Raw genomic sequence first — 18,599 nt, forward strand, 5'->3', positions numbered from 1 at the left:
TTGGTAGAGACGGGGTTTCACCATGTTGACCATGGTCTCGATCTCTTGACCTCGTGATCCACCCGCCTCGGCCTCCCAAAGTGCTGGGATTACAGGCTTGAGCCACTGCGCCCAGCCGATTTTGGTGGGTTTTATCAGCAAGGTCTGTGTGACATGCATCTTGTGCCAACCTCCTATCACCTTTGACCTAGAATGCCTTAACCTCTTGGGAATGCAGCCCAGTAGGTCTCAGCCTCATTTACCCAGTCCCTAGTAAAGATGGAGTTGCTCTGGTTCCAACACCTCTGACAATATGGCTGGTTTGGCTGGGGCATAGAACTCTGTGAAGGGCGCTGATGTGTCATGCTCAACGCTGAAGAAACTGCATATCCCAGAATTAACAACTGCATTGTATTCCAGCCATTTGTAAATGTAAACACCTTCTCACTTTCTTTCTTTTTTTTTTTTTTTTTTTTTTTGAGACGGAGTTTCGCTCTTGTTACCCAGGCTGGAGTGCAATGGCGCGATCTCGGCTCACCGCAACCTCCGCCTCCTGGGTTCAGGCAATTCTCCTGCCTCAGCCTCCGGAGTAGCTGGGATTACAGGCACGCGCCACCATGCTCAGCTAATTTTTTGCACCATTAGTAGAGACGGGGTTTCACCATGTTGACCAGGATGGTCTCGATCTCTTGACCTCGTGATCCACACGCCTCGGCCTCCCAAAGTGCTGGGATTACAGGCTTGAGCCACCGCGCCCGGCTCTTTCTTTTTTTTTTTTTCCTTTGGCCTCTTGAACCTGATAACACTACTCATTTTTAAGCCTTCGGTAACCTGGCTTTTCTTTTATCACTTCACTGGGACAGTTCTCTTGAAGGTTACTTGTAGTCACCAGCACAACCAGTGGACTTTGATCAGACCTCTTCCATCCTTGTCTAACTGCAGCATTTAACACTTCAATTTTTCTTCTTTCTTCTTCTTCTTCTTTTTTTTTTATAAAGACAGGGTTTTACCATGTTGGTCAGGCTGGTCTTGAATTCCCGACCTCAGGTGATCCGCCTGCCTTGGCTTCCAAAGTGCTTGGATTACAGGCGTGAGCCACCGCGCCCGGCCTAATTTTTCTTCTTTCTTAAACCCTTTCAGGCTGGGCGTGGTGGCTCATGCCTGTAATCCCAACACTTTGGGAAGCCAGGGTGGGTGGACTGTTTGAACCCAGGAGTTTGAGACCAGCTTGGGCAACATGGCAAAAACCCCATTTCTGCAAAAAATACAAAATAAAAATTGCCTGGATTTAGGCATGAACCTGTAATCCCAGCTACTTGGGAAGCTGAGGTGGGAGAATCACCTGAGCACAGGAAGCTGAGGTTGCAGTGAGCTGAGATTTAGCCAGTGCACTCCAATCTGGGCAACAGAGCAAGACTTTGTCTAAAAAAAAAAAAAAAAAAAAAAAAAAAAAAAAAAAAAAAAAAAAAAAAATTGGCTGGGTGCGGTGGCTCATGCCTGTAATTCCAGCACTTAGGGCGGCTGAGGTGGGCCGGTTACTTGAAGTCTGGAGTTCAAGGCCAGCCTGGCCAAAATGGTGAAACCCCATCTCTACTAAAAATACAAAAATTAACCACATGTGGTGGTACGTGCCTATAATCCCAGCTACTCAGGGGACTGAGACAGGAGAATCGTTTGCACCTGGGAGGCAGAGGCTGCAGTGAACTGAGATCACACCACTGCACTCCAGAGCCAGATTCTTTTTTTTTTTTTTTTAAAAAAAAAAAAAAAAAAAAACCTTTCTGATGGCACCTATACTCCCTCCTCTGGTTCCTTTTCATTGACAGATAACAAAAAGGGGTCACAATCAGGATATGGGTGTCAGTTGGAAACAGTGAGGTCAAAATCGTTCTTATATTTGGTTTTATCTTCTTTCAACACAAACTTTTATGGAAACACTGGATATTTCTGCAAAGTACACAACATCCAGATGTGATGTTGTAAAGGGAAAAAAGACTCTTGGAATGTTCAGTCTTGTGGAGGCAAGAGATTGGTAAATAAGCAATTAAAACTCAAAGAAGAATAAAATGAGGGTTGATAAGAAGCATAAGTAGCATTCTGTGGATGTGAAGAGGAAGGGGCAATTAAAAGTGACCTGGACAGTAAGAGTTGTTCATGTTTTTGTTGTTGGGTTTTTTTGTTTTTGTTTTTGTTTTTTTGAGACGGAGTTTCACTCTTGTTACCCAGGCTGGAGTGCAATGGTGCGATCTTGGCTCACCGCAACCTCCACCTCCTGAGTTCAGGCAATTCTCCTTCCTCAGCCTCCTGAGTAGCTGGAATTACAGGCACGTGCCACCATGCCCAGCTAATTCTTTGTATTTTTATTAGAGATGGGGTTTCATCATGTTGACCAGGATGGTCTCGATCTCTCAACCTCGTGATCCACCCACCTCGGCCTCCCAAAGTGCTGGGATTACAGGCTTGAGCCACCGCGCCCGGCGTTGTTGTTGTTTTTTAGTGTAGACAGGGTTTCACCGTTTTGGCCAGGAAGGTCTCGATCTATTGACCTTGTGATCCGCCCACCTTGGCCTCCGAAAGTGCTAGGATTACAGGTGTGAGCCACCGCGCCCAGCCTTTTTTTTTTTTTTTTTTTTTTTTAAAAAAAAAGACAAGGTTTCGGCCGGGTGCGGTGGCTCAAGCCTGTAATCCCAGCACTTTGGGAGGCCGAGGTGGGTGGATCACAAGGTCAGGAGATCGAGACCATCCTGGTCAACATGGTGAAACCCCGTCTCTACTAAAAATACAAAAAATTAGCTGGGCATGGTGGCGTGTGCCTGTAATCCCAGCTACTCAGGAGGCTGAGGCAGGAGAATTGCCTGAACCCAGGAGGCGGAGGTTGCGGTGAGCCGAGATCGCGCCATTGCACTCCAGCCTGGGTAACAAGAGTGAAACCCCGTCTCAAAAAAAAAAAAAAAAAAAAGACAAGGTTTCGGAGCCGGGCGCGGTGGCTCATGCCTGTAATCCCAGCACTTTGGGAGCCGGAGGCGGGTGGATCACGAGGTCAAGAGATCGAGACCATCCTGGTCAACATGGTGAAACCCTGTCTCTACTAAAAATACAAAAAATTAGCTGGGCATGGTGGTGCATGCCTGTAATACCAGCTACTCAGGAGGCTGAGGCAGGAGAATTGTCTGAATCCAGGAGGCGGAGGTTGCAGTGAGCTGAGATCGCGCCATTGCACTCCAGCCTGGGTAACAAGAGCGAAAAACTCTGTCTCAAAAAAAAAAAGAAAAAAAGACCTGGTTTCACCATGTTGGTCAGGCTGATCTTGAACTCCTGACCTCAGGTGATCCACCCACCTTGGCCTCCAAAGTGCTTGGATTACAGTGGTGAGTCACCATTCTCGGCCTGTTAGGTTTTTTAAAAGATATTGTTTCACTCTTATCTCCCAGGCTGGAATGCAATGGCGTGATCTCAGCTCACTGCAGCCTCCACCTCCTGAGTTCAAGCGATTCTCCTGCATCAGCCTCCAGAGTAGCTGGGATTACAGGTGCCTGCCACCATGTCCAGCTATTTTTTGTATTTTTAGTAGAGATGGGGTTTCACTATGTTGGCCAGGCTGGTATTGAACTCCTGACCTCAAGTGAGCCACCGTGCCTGGCCAAATTGTTCATGTCTTTCTAAGCATAAGGTATGTACTGCCAATGCCCCATTGGTTAAGAAAAAACTAAGTTATAAAGTTTGTGTGGTTCTTAAAGAAAAATTGTCTTTGTTCCTGCGTTATTTGTTCCTTATATTAGGAACATTAAAAGTGCCTTTTTAAAGGATTGTTAATTCTAGGCTGGGTGCAGTGGCTCATGCTTGTAATCCCAGCACTTTGAAAGGAAGCCAAGGAGGGTGGGTCACCTGAGGTCAGGAGTTCGAGACCAGCTTCGACAACGTGGTAAAACCCTATCTCTATTAAAAATACAAAAATTAGCGGGGTGTGATTTCTGGCAGGGGCCTATAATCCTAGCTACTCAGGAGGCTGAGGCAGGAGAATTGCTTAGACCCAGGAAGTGGAGGTTGCAGTGAGCCAAGATTGTGACACTGCAATCCAGCCTGGGCAGCAAGAGTGAAACTCTGTCTCAGGAAATAAAAAATAAAAAAATAAAGAATGGATACAGGGGCCGGGCGCGGTGGCTCAAGCCTGTAATCCCAGCACTTTGGGAGGCCGAGGCGGGTGGATCGCGAGGTCGAGAGATCGAGACCATCCTGGTCAACACGGTAAAACCCCGTCTCTACTAAAAATACGAAGAATTAGCTGGGCATGGTGGCGCGTGCCTGTAATCCCAGCTACTCAGGAGGCTGAGGCAGGAGAATTGTCTGAACCCAGGAGGCGGAGGTTGCGGTGAGCCGAGATCGCGCCAGTGCACTCCCGCCTGGGAAACAAGAGGGAAACTCCGTCTCAAAAAAACAAAACAAAACAAAACAAAAAACAATATAACACTCCATTCTTTTTTTTTTTTTTTTTTTTTTGAGACGGAGTCTCACTCTGTCACCCAGGCTGGAGTGCAGTGGCATGCTTTCACCTCACTGCATCTTCCACCTCCCAGGTTCAAATGATTCTTCTGCCTCTGCCTCCCAAGTAGCTGGGATTACAGGTGCCCACTACCATGACCAGCTAACTTTTTTTGTATTTTTAGTAAAGATGGGGTTTCACCATGTTGGCCAGGCTGTCTTGAACTCCTGACCTCAGGTGATCCGTCTGCCTCGGCCTCCCAAAGTGCTAGGATTATATGCATGAGCCAACGCGTCCGTCTAGTACCTTTTATTTAACCCAGCAGACTCTTATTTTATTCATTGTCAAAGTGACCCAGCAATTGGTTAGGTGCTTAAGAACATAACTTTTATTTATTTATTTATTTTGAGACAAAGTTTTGCTCTGTTGCCAAGGCTGGAGTACAATGGTGTGATCTTGGCATGCACCAAACCCCACCCGCTCCCACTCCCCCGGCTAATTTTTGCTTTTTAGTGGAGTTGGAGTTTCATCACTTTGGCCAGGCTGGTCTCGAACTCTTGACCTCAAGTGATCCACCTGCCTTAACCTCCCAAAGTGCTGGGATTAAAGGCATGAGCCACCCCATCCGGCTGGACATAACTTTTTTAACCCAAGAGGGTACAGTAGAGTTTGTAGTGTTGGTAAGAACAACACAGCCGTCTAAAGCTGTGTCTACATGGCAGTCCTAAAATGGTTAAAAAGTGAAAAGCACATAGTAGTTGTTTGAAGTCCCCAAATTCAGTTTCTGCCTTGGGATATCCAGACTGACATTCTTTTCTTTTCTTTCCCTTCCTTCCTTCCTCCCTTCCTGCCTCCCTTCCTTCCCTCTCCTCTATCTCCTTTTTTCTTTTTTAAATTTAAACTGGGGTAATCAGTCATCTTCAGGTAGTTGAACCAGTCTGATGGGTATGCCTCCCACTTCCCCCATTAGAAACTGGCTTGAGACCTTATTGTTTACTGGCTGATGGTTAGAGTTGGATCGACAGGTTCAGCAGTGAAAAAAAGAAGAAAAAAAGCTTAGCAAACTCCACAAGGAGATTTTGTAAACAGAAATGAAGGCTGTGTAAACAAAGTACCTGTACTGTCTGTAGTTTCCACGGCACACTCAACTCAGCACAAAGGGACAGCCTCCAATCCACAAAACAGTCTTTTTGTGGGATGGAGTGGGGTGGGAAAGATTTCTGGCTTCTGCTGTTTTTGTCTAAGAAATCTGCTGACCAATACTTCTGATTCCAATAGCTCACATGTAAGAATCCTGAAGAATTTTCAGTGATTAAAAAAAGTGACCAAGACATGAGAACTTAGTTCTCTACAAAGGAAGTCAGAATAATTATTTGTTGATCTTGGAGCAAAAGGATTTTATAAGATTGGAAATGGAGTACACTTTGTAGTCTATGAGCAGTTGTGGGAGTGCTAGAGGAGGGTCTAGGGTGTTGGGGGTGGTGCATTCTGCAGAACGGAATTTGGTAACTTTATTCTTCTCACTAGATGTGGTATGAACTTGCTTAGCCTTCACTCCTTTGATTACCTACAAAAAAAGTGGCAGAGAGGAAGTAGGCAACAGTGGGAACTGAGCAGGCAGAGCAGGAGTTTGTACCAGTTTGTTTTGTTTAGTTCTAGATTCTTTTTTTTTTTTATGTATTTTGAAAGATTAGTACTTATTATATAATTTGAAAGAATTGCATCAGAGATCTGATTCTGGAAAAAAAAAAAAAAAAAAAAAAAGAATCTTTTTGATTCATAGAAACTAATGGTCTGAGTGAGCAGAGAAGAAACTGTCCGTGGTCAAGAGTTCCCTCTTTTGAGTCAAGAAATTAATGAAATTTGCGATTGAATCAAAGATTATATGGATGTTCCTGAAGCCAACCAGATTAGCTGGCAAATAGAATACTAAACAGATAGATTGATTGGAAAAAGTTTTCTTTTTCTTTCTTTTTTTTCTTTTTTTGAGACGGAGTTTTGCTCTTGTTGCCCAGGCTGGAGTGCAATGGCATGACCTCGACTCACTGCAACCTCTGCCTCCCAGGTTCAAGGGATTCTCCTGCCTCAGCCTCCCGAGTAGCAGGGATTACAGGCATGTGCCACCATGCCCAGCTAATTTTTTGTATTTTTAGTAGAGATGGGGTTTCCCCATGTTGGTCAGGCTGGTCTCGAACTCCTGACCTCGTGATCCACCCGACTTGGCCTCCCAAAGTGCTGGTTTTACAGGCGTGAGCCAACATGCCCGGCCTTTTCTTTTTTCTGAGATGGAGTCTTGCTTTGTTGCCCAAGCTGGAGTGCAGTGGCAGGATCTCGGCTCATTGCAACCTCCACCTCCCGGTTCAAGCAGTTCTCCTGCCTCTGCCTGCCGAGTAGCTGGAATTATAGGCGCATGCCACCATACCTAGCTAAGTTTTGCATTTTTAGTAGAGACGGTGTTTCACCATGTTGGCCAGGCTTGTCTCGAATTCCTGACTTTGTGATCCACCTGCCTTGGACTCCCAAAGTGCTGGTATTACAGGCATGAGCCACCGCACCCGGCCTGGAAAAACTTTTATAATTTTTTTTCGAAAAATGTAAAATATGGGGGGATAGGGTCTTACTCTGTCATCCAGGCTGGGGTGCCATCTCGACTCACTGCAGCCTCAACCTCTTGGCCTCAAGTGATCTTCCTACCTTTGCCTCTCAAGCAGCTGGGACTATAGGCATGCATTGCCATGACTGGCTAATTTTTGTATTTTTTGTAGAGAATCTAGAACTAAATCTCCCTATGTTGCCCCTTCTGGTCTCAAGTGATCTGCCCACCTCAGCCTCCCAAAGTGCTGGGATTATAAGCGTGAGCCACTTTGCCTGGCCCTGTTGGTATAGTTGTTTTATAGGTGAGGAAAATGAAACTTCAATCATTTGTTTAATAATTTCTCATAGAGAGCAAGTAAGTCATGGAAGTAGCAACAGATGGGTTAGGTGCCAAAGCCTATGCTAGTAACTAGTACACAATTTCATGATATTTATAATAGCAAAACACCAGAGAAAGCTTGAATTTAAATAATAGAAGAGTGCTTAAATTGATTTACTATGGTTTAGTCATATATTAATATAAAGTTATTTACAGTTAATATTATATACAATTAATATTTAAACACAAGTGGCTGGGCGCAATGGCTCACACCTATAATATTAGCACTTTGGGAGGTCAAGGCAAGCAGATCACCTGAGGTCTGGAGTTTGAGACCAGCCTGGCCAACATGGCAAAACCCTATCTACTAAAAATTTAAAAATTAGCCGGTGAGGCTAATTTTTCAATTTTACTACTGCGAAGGCTGAGGCAGGAGAATCACTTGAACCTGGTAGGCGGAGTTTGCAGTGAAACGAGATCACACCACTGCACTCCAGGCTGATCAACAGAGCAAGACTCCATCTCAAATAAAACCAAACCAAACCAAACAACAACAACAAAAAACACACACCCCAAAATCCTGGCCTGGTGCAGTAACTCATGCCTGTAATCCCAGCACTTTGGGAGGCTGAGGCAGAAGGATCACCTAGGTTGGGAGTTTGAGACCAGCCTGACCAACATAGAGAAACCCTGTCTCTACTAAAAACACAAAATTAGCCGGGCGTAGTGGCTCATGCCTGTAATCCCAGCTACTCAGGAGGCTGAGGCAGGAGAATGGGAGGCAGAGGTTGCTGTGAGCTGAGATTACGCCACTGTACTCCAGCCTGGGCAACAAGAGCAAAACTCCATCTCAAAACAAACAAACAAACAAAAAACCCACCGAAATTCCTACAAGTGACATGGAAAATGTTAATGTTTTATATTTATGTGAAAAAAAAGCAAGGTACAGTATGTTTGGCATAATCTCAATTCTGTAAGGTGCATCCATTTAGTGGGAAGACATACAGCAAATAAGTATGGCAATTAGGTTTTTTTTTTTTTTTTTTAATGAGAGGGAGTTTCGCTCTTATTACCCAGGCTGGAGTGCAATGGCGCGATCTCGGCTCACCGCAACCTCCGCCTCCTGGGTTCAGGCAATTCTCCTGCCTCAGCCTCCTGAGTAGCTGGGATTATAGGCACGCGCCACCATGCCCAGCTAATTTTTTGTATTTTTGGTAGAGACGGGGTTTCACCATGTTGACCAGGATGGTCTCGATCTCTTGACCAGGCTTGAGCCACCGCGCCCGGCCTATGGTTGTTTTTTTTTAAGTGGAGTCTCTTGCTCAGGCTGGAGTGCCGTACAGTGGTGCAGTCTCAGCTCACTGCACCCTCCACTTCCCAGGTTCAAGTAATTCTCCTGTCTCAGCCTCCCAAGTAGCTGGGACTGCATGTTCACCACCATGTCTGGCTGTTTTTGTATTTTTAGTAGAAATGAGGTTTCACCATATTGGCCAGGCTGGTCTCGAACTCCCGACCTCAGGTGATCTGCCCACCTTCGCCTCCCAAAGTGTTGGGATTACAGGCATGAGCCCACTGCGCCTGGCCAACATGCATTACTTTTGCAATTATGTAAGATCTCTCAATGTTTTTTAAAGCAGACGTAAGAAATATAGTTTAGGGCAGGCGTCCCCAAACTATGGCCCGTGGGCTGCATACGGCCCCCTGAGGTCATTTATCTGGCCCCCCGCCGCACTTAGGAAGGGGCACCTCTTTCATTGGTGGTCAGTGAGAGGAGCACAGTATGTGGCGGCCCTCCAACGGTCTGAGGGACAGTGAACTGGCCCCTTGTGTAAAAAGTTTGGGGACTCCTGGTTTAGGGGAATAACAAATGTACCATCATCAATTTCCTGACATATAACGAATATTTTGTGGGGAAAGGTGGAGGGGAAACCTGAGCATGTGAATGTCGATGTAGCACAAATACATGCTCTTTCCCAGGTGCAATCACCAGTACAGATATGTCTCATAACTTTCCATTTGCTATTATCATACTAACCAGGGGTATGAGTAAGCACAATCACATCCTGATCGTTTTCTTCCCTCTTGAGTCACTTTCCTCCGTTGCCTTCCCTAACTCCACATTCCTGTTTTTTATCTACCACATTGGTCTCTCCTTTCTCAATGGTCTAGTTCCTTCTCCTCTCAGCACCCCTATTTACCTTTCAAAGAGCTCCAGGCTCAGCCTTGAGTCTCCTCTTTATCATTTAACTCAGAGAAAAAGAAAATTAAAATGCTTTACAGAGCCTGGCCAGTGGCAAGCAAGTGAAGCTAGTTCTCGATTTCACTGCTAGGCCTCTTCTAGCTCAGCCCAGTCAGCAGCACCTGTCACTGGTGTATTCTCCTCACTTGCTCAAGTCAAAAGAAAGAAGCCATCTTTTGTTTCTCCCTTTTTTCTTTTCTCCCTTGTTTCTCCTCTTCCTCATTCCCTCATGTCCAATACAGTAACAAATCCCATTGGTGCTCTTTTCTTTCTTTCTTTCTTTCTTTTTTTTTTTTTTTTTTTTTTTGTAGAGATGGGGTTTTCAAAACATAGCTTTTTTTTTTTTTTTTTTTTTTTTTGGAGTCTTGCTCTGTCACCCAGGCTGTAGTGCAGTGGCGTGATCTCAGCTCACTGCAACCTCTGCCTCCTGAGTTCAAGCAATTCTCCAAGCTAAGACTCTAGGCATGCACTACCATGCCCAGCTAATTTTTGTATTTTTTAGTAGAGATGGGGTTTCACTATATTGGCCAGGCTGGTCTTGAACTCCTGACCTCAAGTGATCCACCCTCCTTGGCCTCCCAAAGTACTGGGATTACAGGTGTGAGTCACTGTGCCCGGCCTTGTTTTTTTTTTGAGACAGGGTCTCACTCTGTTGCCCAGGCTTCAGTACAGTGGCACGATCTTGGCTCACTGCAGCCTCAAACTCCTGGGCTCAGGTGATCCTCCAACCTCAGCCTCCTGAGTAGCTGGGATTACTGGCCCGTGCCATCATGCCTGGCTAATTTTTGTATTTTTTGTAGAGATGGGGGTTTAACTATATTGCCCAGGCTGGTCTTGAACTCTTGAGTTCAAGCAATCCGCCTCTGTCTCCCAAAGTGCTGGGATTACAGGTATGAGCCACAGTGCCCAGCAAAATATATCTTGAATTACTTTCTTTTTCTTTTCAGCCTCCACCTTGCTTAGACTATTTAAGTGTTGTCCTAAATGGTATCTTTGCTTTTATTCTTGCCTGGTCACCATCTGTTTTTCACACACAGCCATCCAGTTGCACTCATCTCTACATTTGGAATTGAAACCTTGGAGGATACGGCTGTGGTCTTCTTTCATTCTTCCTATCGCAAGGTTAATATTTATCTAGCTTGCTGAATTATCACAATTTTAAATTAGTAGTGCCAGGTCGGGCATGGTGGCTCAGGCCTGGAATCCCAGAACTTTGGGAGGCCAAGGTGGGCTAATCACCTGAGGCCGGGAGTTCGAGACCAGCCTGACCAACATGACAAAACCCGATCTCTACTAAAAATACAGAATTAGCCGGGCATGGTGGCGCATGTCTGTAATCCCAGCTACTCAGGAGGCTGAGGCAGAAGAATCGCTTGCACCCAGAAGGCAGAGGTTACAGTGAGCCAAGATTGTGCCACTGCACTCCAGCCTGAAGTGAAACTCTCTCAAAACAAACAAACAAAAATAAAAATAAAAAATAAATTAGTAGTACCAATAAAACCACAAACAGTGAATTCACTTTGGTTTCCAAATATTTAACAATGAAATACTTGGGAACTTAAAAAAAAAAAAAAAGGAAAAGAACAGTAAAATTTATTGGCTCGATTGTTCTGTTCACCTTATATGCTACTACCTTGGTTAATTGGTTATCAATGGCTGAGGGAGAATTAGAAAAAGAGGAAAATTATCTTTTTTTCTTAATTCTTATCCATCTGTTAATAATGGCTGAGGGAGCATTAGAAAAAGAGGAAAATTATATTCTTTTCTTAATTCTCATCCATCTGTGGCTCACGCCTGTACGATATCCCAGCACTTTGGGAGGCTGAGGCAGGCAGATCACAAGATCAGGAGTTCTAGACCAGCCTGGCCAATATGGTGAAACCCCATCTCTACTAAAAGTACAAAAAAGAAAAAAAAAAAAAATTAGCCAGGCATGCTGGCACACCCCTGTAATCACAGCTACTGGGGAGGCTGAGACAGGAGAACTGCTTGAACCTGGGAGGCAGAGGTTGCAGTGAGTCGAGATTGGGCCACTGCATTCCAGCCTAACGGCAGAGCAAGACTCTGTCTCAAAAAACAAAAATCTCATCCATCTGTAAAGAACACGACAGAAAGGCTGAATGTAATAAATGTGTACTATAGTCTGGAGGTGGCTTACCAAACTTATTTCCATTTAAGTTAGTCTTACCTCATTTTTCCAGGGCCTCAATTCAATAAGTTTTTTTTTTTCTCTCTCTCTTTGTTTAATCTTCTAAGCTTCTATGATTATGACTCATGGAACTAAAAATAGATCAGTGCTGCTATGTGTTACTTTCTGTATTAGATTTTTCTCAACTAGTTAAAATGACATAAGCGAAATACATTTTCTTAAAGCTTAAACATGAAGTAAAACGATCTAACAACCTCCTCTTTTAAAAGATTTAATTTAGCAGAGGACTAAAGACCTAATTTTACTGTACAACATGATATAATTTTTTCTGTAGTTGCCAATCATGGAACTTCCATTAATCTCATTTAGATTCTGAAAATTAGAGTACATTTTCCTAAATGATAATGTTTTGTTTACTAACCACATCTTTTTTCTTTATGTTTTTGCAGCAGGGTCTTGCTATGTCGCCCAGCCTGTAGCACAGTGGTGAGATCTCAGCTCACTGCGGCCTCAGCCTCCTGGGTTCTAGTGATTCTTGTGTCTCAGCCTCATGAGTAGCTGGGATTACCGGGGTGCACCACCATTTCTGTATTTTTTTTGAGCGGGAGTCTGACTCTGTTGCTTGGTCTGGAGTGCAGTGGCTCGATCTTGGCTCACTGCAACTTTCGCCTCCTTGGTTTAAGTGATTTTCCCGCCTCAGCCTCCTGAGTAGCTGGGATTATAGGCGCATACCACTACACCCAGCTAATTTTGTGTATTTTAGGTAGAGACGGGGTTTCACCATGTTAGCCAGGCTGGTCTCAAACTCCTGACCTCAAGTGATCTGCCTGCCTTGGCCTCCCAAAGTGCTGGGATTACAGGCGTGAGCCACTGCACCAGCCTAATTTTTGTATTTTTAGTAGAGATGAGGTTTCGACATGTTGGCCAGACTGGTCTTGAATTCCTGACCTCATGTAGATCCGTTTACCTCGGCCTCCCCAAAATGCTGGGATTACAAGCGTGAGCCACCTCACCCAGCCTACTAACCACATTTTGATTTAGAAATGAACTATGGTCGGTGTGGTGGCTCATGCCTGTAATCTTAGCACTTTCGGAGGCCGAGGCAGGTGGATCACGTGAGGTCAGGAGTTCAAGACCAGCCTGGCCAACATGGTGAAACCCTGTCTCTACTAAAATACAAAAATTAGCCAGGCATAATGGCAGGTGCCTGTAATCTCAGCTACTTGGGAGGCTGAGACAGGAGAATCGCTTGAATTCTGGAGGAGAAGGTTGCAGTGAGCTGAGATTGTGCCACTGCATCCCAGTTTGGGAAGCTGAGTGACAGAGTCTCAAAAAAAAAAAAAAAAAAAAGAATTACCTAGAAAGCTATAAAAAACACTGATGTCTGTCTGGGTCCTACTTGAGATTCTGATATAATCGGCTTAGGTATTAGCATTTATAAGCCATTTCAGGTGATTCTGAAAGTTCCAGGTGAATCTAATGACTCAAGATTAAGACCCCCTGAATTATTATGGCTTCAAGATGTCATTTTCTTTTTCTTTTCTTTTCTTCTTTTTTCTTTCTTTCTTTCTTTCTTTTTTTTTTGAGACAGAATTTTGCTCTTGTTGCCCAGGCTGGAGTGCAATGGTGCGATCTCGGCTCACCACAACCTCCACCTCCCAGATTCAAGCAATTCTCCTGCCTCAGCCTCCCAGGTAGCTGGGATTACAAGTGCTTGCCATCATGCCTGGCTAATTTTTGTATTTTTAGTAGAGACAGAGTTTCACCCGAGGGAGACTGTCTCAAAAATAAATTTAAAAAATACATAAAAATTTTAATCAAATCGGGGGTGATAACGTGCATTTTTCAACACATACAGAGCAACCTTTTTTTTTTTGAGATGGAGTTTCGCTCTTGTTACCCAGGCTGGAGTACAATGGCGCGATCTCAGCTCACCGCAACCTCTGCCTCCTGGGCTCAGGCAATTCTCCTGCCTCAGCCTCCTAAGTAGCTGGGATTACAGGCATGCGCCACCACACCCAGCTAGTTTTTTTTTTGTATTTTTAGTAGAGACGGGGTTTCACTATGTTGACCAGGATGGTCTCGATCTCTCGACCTCGTGATCCACCCGCCTCGGCCTCCCAAAGTGCTGGGATTACAGGCTTGAGCCACCGCGCCCGGCCCAGAGCAACCTTTTTACTGTTAGCTCTATCCAGAAGAAAAATCGAATTATTTAAGAATCATAGTTGAATTCAGTTGTCTTCTAAGGTTAAAATGTCGACTCATTCTGGAGACTTGATATCCTGGAATAACCTTCCCAAATTTTTCATCTGGCTTATTCCTACTTATTCTTTTTTTTTTTTTTTTTTTTGAGACGGAGTTTTGCTCTTGTTACCCAGGCTGGAGTGCAATGGCGCGATCTCGGCTCACCGCAACCTCCGCCTCCTGGGTTCAGGCAATTCTCCTGCCTCAGCCTCCTGAATAGCTGGGATTACAGGCACGTGCCACATGCCCAGCTAAATTTTTTGTATTTTTAGTAGAGGCGGGGTTTCACCATGTTGACCGCGATGGTCTCGATCTCTTGACCTCATGATCCACCCACCTCGGCCTCCCAAAGTGCTGGGATTACAGGCTTGAGCCACCGTGCCCGGCCTATTCCTACTTATTCTTTAAAATTCAGATCTGGTATCCCCTCTCTTGGAAGTCTCTTTTAGGTTTTTCATAGGCTTAACATACTGCATTGAGTCCCCAAGGCAGGGACTGAATTTTTCACTTCTTAACCTAAATGTCTAATGCAATGCTGCTACATTAGAATGCTAAAAAATATTTTTTGGAATGACTTAAGTTAATAAGTGAATTTCTTTTTGTTTTAAATATTTTTTGGTCCTATTTGGTGCCACTTTATCAATGACACATGAAGAAGAGTCCCTTTAATTATTTAAAGTCAGAGTCTTTGCTCTGTCACCCAGGTTGGAGTGCAGTGGCATGATCTTGGCTTACCAAAACATCTGCCTCCCTGGTTCAAGTGATTTTCCTGCCTCAGCATCCCAAGTAGCTGGGATTACAGGCATGCTCCACTACACATGGCTAATTTCTGTATTTTTAGTAGATATGGGGTTTCACTATGTTGTCCAGGCTGAGTCCCTTGATTTAATATGTCATGAAACTTTTCCATGTGTGTTAACTATCTCCAATGCCCACTCTATGGAAGAACCAGAATTTACAACTTCTCTTCGTGTGTGTTAGACATTCATATTGTTTCTAAATTTTTGAAAGTATAAATAATTCTAAAATGAAAAGATTTTAACTGTATCTTCGAGGTACCTCGTTATACCTTGGATATATCTTTAAGAGTGTAAGTGCGGCTGGGCACTGTGGCTCACACCTGTTATCCCAGTACTTTAGGAGGCTAGGCCTAGTGGATCACAAGGTCAGGAGATTGAGACCATCCTGCCTAACATGGTGAAACCCTGTCTCTACTAAAAATTAGCCGGGAGTGGTGGCATGCGCCTGTAGTCCCAGGTACTCAGGAGGCTGAGGCAGGAGAATCACTTGAACCCAGGAGGCGGAGGTTGCAGTGAGCCAAGATCTCACCACTGCACTCCAGCCTGGGCGACAGAGTGAGACTCTGCCTCAAAAAAAAGAAAAAAGAAAAAAAAAAGAGGGGAAGTGCAGTGTATTAATGCCCCTCAGTGATGTTGTACATTTACAGTAAATAAGAGTGTACATTTCCTCTTTGCCATAGTATAAATATTTGCAATGAAAAGGTAAAGATGTTATCTCAAACTATCTGAATTTACATTCCTTTATTAGTACAGCTGAATTTGTACATATTTCTTAGCAGAGAAACTCATGGAGTTTCTGTAAGGAAACTGGTATCTCCTTTAATAAAATTAAGCCCAGTTCTTCTCAGTTAGCAACAAAGGGAAAAACCTCCTTGGAAAATTCCTTGTAGACCTTATAACCCCAATGTGATCCCACAAAATTCCCCTTTCCTTTTACAATATCTGGCTAACAGATATAGGTGAGGGGGAGGAAGGCAGCAAATCACTGCCATGTGTGTAGCTACACAACAATCTTGCATGTTCTTCACATGTACCCCCAAACCTAAAATGCAATAAAAAAATAAAATAAATAATACAAAGACATTTTTCAAAGAAAAAGATAAAAATAAAGTTTATACATGGAATTTCAAAGTTATAAACCATATGAATTATAGGTGATTATTTACATTAAAAAGTATTCTTCAAAAAAAAATCTAGCTAACTATAGGGCTATCACCTCACCCTCTTTAACACATGTAGGCCCAATTATGGGGACTCTGGATTGCAGCATAGCTGTGACCAGGCTGGAACATTTTATTTTATTTTTTAAAAATTAATTTATTTAAAAAATTTTTTTATTTTTATTTTTATTTTTTTTTAGAGATGGGGTCTCACTATGTTGCTGAGGCTGGAGTGCAGTGGCTATTGACAGGCGCGATCCCACTACTTATCAGGACCGGAGTTTTGACCTGCTCTGTTTCTGACCTGGGCTGGTTCACCCCTCCTTAGGCAACCTGGTGGTCCCCTGCTCCTGGGAGGTCACCATATTGATGCCGAACTTAGTGCGGACAACCGATCGTCATAGCACACTACAGCCCAGAACTCCTGGGCTCAAACGATCCTCCCACCTCAGCCTCCCGAAGCTGGGACTACAGGCATGCACCACCGTGCCAGGCTAAATTTTTTTTTTCTTAACTGATTTGTTTTTGACAGGTTGGAACATTTTAAAGGGTTTTTTTTTTTTTTTTTTAGAGACGGGGTTTCATTATGTTGGCCACACTGGTCTCAAACTCCTGACCTCAAGTGATCTACCCGCCTTCGCCTCCCAAAGTGCTGGGATTACAGGCGTGAGCCACCTCGCCCCGCCATTTTTTAAAAGTTTTTACACTGGCCGGGCGCGGTGGCTCAAGCCTGTAATCCCAGCACTTTGGGAGGCCGAGGCGGGTGGATCACGAGGTCGAGAGATCGAGACCATCCTGGTCAACATGGTGAAACCCCGTCTCTACTAAAAATACAAAAAGTTAGCTGGGCATGGTGGTGCGTGCCTGTAATCCCAGCTACTTAGGAGGCTGAGGCAGGAGAATTGCCTGAGCCCAGGAGGCGGAGGTTGCGGTGAGCCGAGATCGCGCCATTGCACTCCAGCCTGGGTAACAAGAGCGAAACTCCGTCTCAAAAAAAAAAAAAAAAAAAAAAGTTTTTACACTGAACAAACAAAAGTAATATGGTTTCCCACCCACCCCACCCCACCCAAAAAAGGTAATATGGTCAGGGATAAAACTACATAATCTCTTTCAGCTGATGTTTTGGCTTTATCTCTCTTCTATATAGAAACAACTCAAGACTCTCTAAGTTAATTGAATCCATGTTCAATTCTGCACCCCCAACAGCTAGGGCTGTTGTTATCTGAAGGCTAGAATTTTCAAGATGGCTTACTCATGTCATAGTTGGTGCTGGTTGCTGACTGGGAGTTCAGCTGGGGTTGTTGACTGATGGGCCTCAGTTGTTCTCCATGTGGCTTCTCCAAGTAGATTGAGTTCCAAGAGGGAATGTTCCAAGCATGCTACCACAATGCTTGTTATTTTTCTCTCTTTACTTAGAGTACTAGTAAGCAATTGAGTGTTCAAACTCCAGAGAATGAGGGCTAGGAAAAGTAATCTCCTTTCCTATCTGCTTGGTCGACTTCCTGGTGTCTCATTTCTTGTGTAAACTCCTACCTCTATCCTGATGATGGAAATGCAAACCTACCACTTTAAGGGGATGAACCTACCTCTATCCTGATGATGGAAATGCAAACCTACCACTTTAAGGGGATGCACCTACCTCTCAGAGACCTCAACTGCACAAGCCATTCAGAACTTAGCTGATAAATGCCAACAGCCATTCTAGTGATAAGCACTTATATAGATAGGTGGTGTGGCAGTGCAACATTCCATTGCAGTCTAATGGCACGATCTTACTATCATAAGAGGACACTACAAGTGGGCTACCTGTTTACATCTTAAGAAAATAGAGAAGGAAAAAATAGAAAAGACAAATCAACCAAACTGTCTATGACTTTATCAACTACATGAAGTACTGCATTAATAATTTATGTCTTGGCCGGGAGCGGTGGCTCACGCCTGTAATCCTAGCACTTTGGGAGGACGAGGTGGGTGGATCACCTGAGGTCAGGAGTTCAAGACCAGCCTGGCCATCATGAAGAAACTCCATCTTAAAAAAAAATTTATGTCTTAAAAGGTATGTTTTGACTAGCACATCTGCTGAAAGTGAAGTTGCCCTTTTCAAAGTCTCGACATTATGTGACATACACAAGAGAAAAATGTTTTTTAAAATGTCCAAGATATAGTAAGTTGATGTGGATCATTTTGAACTTAAATAATCACATAAACTTGTTTTTTTGAGATGGAGTCTGTCTGTCACCCAGGATGGAGTATAGTGGCACCATCTCAGCTCACTGCAATCTCTGCTTCCCAGGTTCAAATGATCCTCCCACCTCAGCCTCCCAAGTAGCTTGGACTACAGGTGTGCACCACCATACCCAGGTAATTTTAAAAAATATTTTTAGAAGAGACGGGGTTTCACCATGTTGGCCAGGCTGGTCTCGAACTTCTGACCTCAAGTGATCTGCCTGCCTTGGCCTCCCAAAGTGCTGCTGAGATTTCAGGAGTGAGCCACTGTGCCCAGCTACATAAACTTTTAATGTTAAACTTTGGAGTTTCTAACTATAAATAGGTAATATTTTTTGCCTTTAAATTCTAATTGCTCCCAGTATCAAATACCCGGTGAAAATGTCATTAATAAGGGCTACTAACATT

This window comes from Saimiri boliviensis, chromosome 3, assembly GCF_048565385.1.
Source record: "Saimiri boliviensis isolate mSaiBol1 chromosome 3, mSaiBol1.pri, whole genome shotgun sequence".
Lineage (NCBI taxonomy): Eukaryota > Metazoa > Chordata > Mammalia > Primates > Cebidae > Saimiri > Saimiri boliviensis.